Genomic DNA, 4633 nt, shown 5'->3' with positions numbered 1-4633 from the left:
ACGTATTTAAATTGAACATTATGTTTCTGGGACAGAATGTATTACTGGCTAAATTATCAGGAAATTAATGTCTAAAAGCAAATAGAAAAAAACAAATCAGGACAGAAAAAGAAACAGAGAGGAGGGATATAGAGATTAAGCAAACTAGAGATTGTAAGGCAGGTAAAAAAGAAGGGGTTGAACGATGGGAAGATGGTGAGTGATGAAGTATTTGAAAATAAGAGACGAAGAGAGACAGGGAAAGAAAGGCCTCCACCTTCCTATCTGTGTTGTCATCTTGTCTTCACCATTCATTTCCCTCTGTTCCCTTTTTCTCTGACTCTCCCCTCATCTGTCACTCTCCCTATCTCCACCTTGCTCCTTCCTAATGCTCTCCCCTTTAACTCCGCAAGGATCATTATCATTCCCTGTTTTCTCTTGCTGCTTCATTTATTCACTCTTTAACTCCCTCCGTTGCATTTGTTCCCCATTTCTCTTGTCCCGACTCTCTTCCCCTCCTGAATTCACCATTTCTCCCCTTCTCATTCACCCACCCCCACCCACCTGTCATGCAATCTATTACATTCATTTCATAATTTATGTTCCTCCTTTGTCTTTCTTTGTCTCTCTCACCTCACCTCTTCATTTCCAGGACTTTCTCTGCTTTTCAGTTTTCAATGTTGAATCGTTCTTCTCTACTTATTTTTTTGCTCATTTACTCAAGTACTCGACTTTAATCGCTCATTCATTCAACCATTGCTGTCTCTTCAATTCAACTTAAATATTTCAATCAAATTATTTTAAGTATTATTATAAGTCCATTCTCTCAATCATAATCACTCAAGCTTCTTCCAGTCCAGTTTATAGAAATCCCTTTTCCTGGTCTCACTTCAATACTCTTTTCTGTTGCTTAAGTATTCACAATGTAAAGGCCTTTTCACACAAGAGGAATATTACATGTGCCCTTATGTCATTAACGAGTGATTCATTCTTCTGCTCTGATCATCGATCACTGATATCATCGTCCATCGGCACAACCCTACTACTTGCTCATCATCTGCATTCTGTTTCTGCTCTGATTTTATTCTGAAAGTGCTGACCAGAAGTTGTGATTCCTATCTCTCCGCTGCTTTGATGCTTCTTTCAGATGTTTCTAAGCTCGTCCACCCAGTCACATATTATACGTTTGACTGACTGATTTACTGAACTTGTGTTTTTTTCTTCATAACATACATTGTATGTCTGCTGTGTCAGAACTTTTCAGAATAAAAGCTCACAATAGCTTGAAATAAATCATTGCTGGAAAAAAAATATATATATTATTTTTCTAGGCAAAAATCACTAAAGAGAAACTGATTCTGTGGGTGACTGTTGCTGGGCAAACGATGTATTTTAGCAACAGAGATCTATTTTTTTAGATTAAAATAATCAAAATAATCTGACAGGCCAGATATTATTGCTGCCCTTGGGCCGCAATAATTCATGGCTACATAATCACAGAAAAAATATAAATACCATCAAGCAATTAAAATAGTAAGGATCTCTGCAGAGCTAAAACAATTGGTTGATTGAAAGATGAGTCATTTGAAAGCTAATTCAAATGCAGCATTCTGAGAATCTATTAATCATTTCAGGCTTTTAATCGAACAAAAATTTCAAATTGAAATGTCAAACAAATTGAACATGACTGAATCTGTTTTGTTAATTATACACACAGTTCTGCAGATAGAGCTGCGTTGTCGAAGAGAGGGGTCAGAGGACAATGGTCAGACTGGTTAGAGCTGACGGAAAGGCTACGGTAACTCAGGTAACCACTCTTTGACTGATTGTGGCGAGCAGAAAAGCATTTCAAAATGCACAACACATTGAACCTTGAGGCCTATGGGCTACAACAGCGAAGGACCACTTCGGGTTCCACTCCAGTCAGCCAAGAACAGAAATCTGAGCCTGCACAAAACAAAAGTCATCTCAAACTGGTTTCATGAACATGATAATGAGTTCAGTGCATGTCAGTGTCCTCCCCAGTCACAATCTGAATCCAATAAAACACTTTTGGGATGTGGTGGAACAAGAGATAGGCAGCATGAACGTGCAGCTGACAAGCCTGTAGAAGTGATGTAATGTCATGTGAACATGGACCACAATCTCAAATGAATCTTTCCGACATCTTGTGGAATCCACGCCACAAAGAACTGAACTTGTTTTGAGAGCAAAGGGAGGCACTACCCATTATTAGTATGATGTTCCTAAAAAGTGCAGAGTGAGTGTATAATGACAGAATGCATAAAACTCTAGGTGTTTAGTCCACTACAAATAGATCAAACATTATAATAATGTGAAATTGAAACAAACTCTAACTCAACAGGTATCATCTACACGTGGGGCATACAAGATATAAAGCTACACAAATCATAAGATAACAAAAAATACTTAATACTTGATAGTTTTCTCTTGGATGTCCAGATATAAGGATGGTTGGGGCATTTCTATTTCATGCAAATGAACTCAGTAAGACCACATAAATAATAGAAACTACCTCAAGGCACCACACAATAATTCCACTTAACTTTGGTTGCTATGGCAATGTGTGATAATGGCAGAGTGTAAAAGTAAAAGAAGAATCCAACAGCCGTGAAGTGTACGTTTGGCAAATAGATGCTGGTCTGCAGCGTGAATACACAGGAGGCATCACCTGCACCAAATCCTTTAAACAGCATAATTAACGACACCTTTCATGCTATAATTTAGCAAAAACACCAGGCTGTTAGACATAAGCACCCAAAACTACAGTTTCAAAAGTAACATCTGTGAAGGCAACAGTAGCACTAGCGGTTTATTAGTCTGGGAAAACTCACCTGGAGTCAACACGTCCTGTCCCGTCCCGTCCTATTAGCATAAATCTCGATCAGTCGAGTTTGTATCCAGTTGTTGCTGAACTTATCCCTTTTTCTTCTGGACTTGGAAAAAGGTTCCTTGTAATTTCTGGGGAGAAAAATCCACACAAAAACACAAGTTTCTCCACCAATAGTCCTTGAAGTGTCCAAAGTCACACACGTCGACGGAATAGCACGCACTTAAAAAACGCCAACCAGCGTTAGCTAACGTTAGACTAATCACCTGACAAACGCCCATCAAATGTGACGCTGCTGACGACAGAGCGCCGCTCCATATTTGGAGAAAAGAAAGAAAGAAAGAAAAAAAGAAATTTAGATGATAAAGTAAGGTAAGTAAAAAACAAGCGATTAACCAGTTTTGCCAGACTAACAACACAATTAACACCTAATTAAGCCAGTTACAAAGTTTTGATTTTCCTGTGTAGTTCTTTTACTTGCATGCACCTGTTATTTATTGCCTACTGCTTATGCACATCTTCCGATGCTTTATTTAGCACTGACAATGACTGAAAGCGTGAAAACATCTGCACCTTGTGCACCTCTATTTGTTTGGGCACTATATGTTTAATATAGCAGTACATCAAGTCTAGCACAGTGTGAGTCAGGACCTGGCGGTAAGAGTTCTCATTTTTCCCCAAAATAAAAGTGGATCCCTTTGTAACCATTATGGATATTCTGTATGGCTCCTGCATTATATTATGGGATTTTAATGGAGGTAGGTGAGTACCAATCACAGTCTTCAGCAGACTCGACGAGTTCTAGACGAACTGAACGAATATGTGATGCTCCAACACATTACAACAGAGCATATGAAAATAAATGTATTCAGTTCGGGTGCTGTTTACTGTGGCTGAGTCGTGATGCCATAAGAGAGAGAATATGGGAGCCAAGGTGACATGAAAGTGAGACATTTTAATTTGAAATGGGAAGGAAATAGACTAAAGGATGCCACAGCAAAACTAGCACTGCTGCAGAATGTATCTCAAATTTAGCTCTCCATTAACTTGATATTTTTCAAGAACAGTAACTCCAAGCAAAAAGGCTTCTTATGAATAAAATCTGACATTTTCAATGTGTTTGTGCTCCTGTAAAAAAAAAAAAAAACTGCCATGGAGCCCTATACATATACAGAAGGAGAGAAGAAGTAGAGAACTTTTCTTCACTGTCAGGGACTTCTACTCTTAAAAATCTATGTGCTTGTGCTTATAATTAAAATCCTAAAGAAAGAAAAATACATCAATAAAAATGTGACATTTCACAGCTAGGTCTCTCACCCCTGAGGTAATTTCTGGCGAATATGAATGGGTGACAGTCAGAGAGATGGAGAAAGGGAAGATACAGAGAGGGGAAAGAAGAGTGGGGGATACAGTATAGAGGAGAGGAGGGATATGTCAAGAAGACACTGCGAGTTTGACCTGAAGGTATACTGAATAATGGATGGATGAAGTGGAGGGTGGAGAGAAGGGGAGAGGTAGCAACCACCATCACCTCATTCTCCCCTTCTGCTTTTCTTTGTGTATACTTGTTTTCTTTACTCCTTTCTCATATTTCTTTTTCTTTCCTCTTCATTGCCACTATATAAAGCGGTCGTTTATTCACATTGTGAAGCTTTACAACCTCACTTATATTGAAATTAACTAGTTACAACACTCTGATTATTGACACAAAGAGCTTGTATAAAGAGATTTTGTGAGGGTAAGGTCATAATCATAGACAGTTAAAGGTAAAATATCTATATTTTTCTGAGTCATTCAATTAAT

The sequence above is a fragment of the Seriola lalandi genome, unplaced genomic scaffold (assembly GCF_002814215.2).
Source record: "Seriola lalandi dorsalis isolate HSWRI2012SDOR001 ecotype SW California unplaced genomic scaffold, Sedor1 jcf7180002054562, whole genome shotgun sequence".
NCBI classification, from domain to species: Eukaryota; Metazoa; Chordata; class Actinopteri; order Carangiformes; family Carangidae; genus Seriola; species Seriola lalandi.
Note: the sequence above shows the minus strand (reverse complement) of the source record.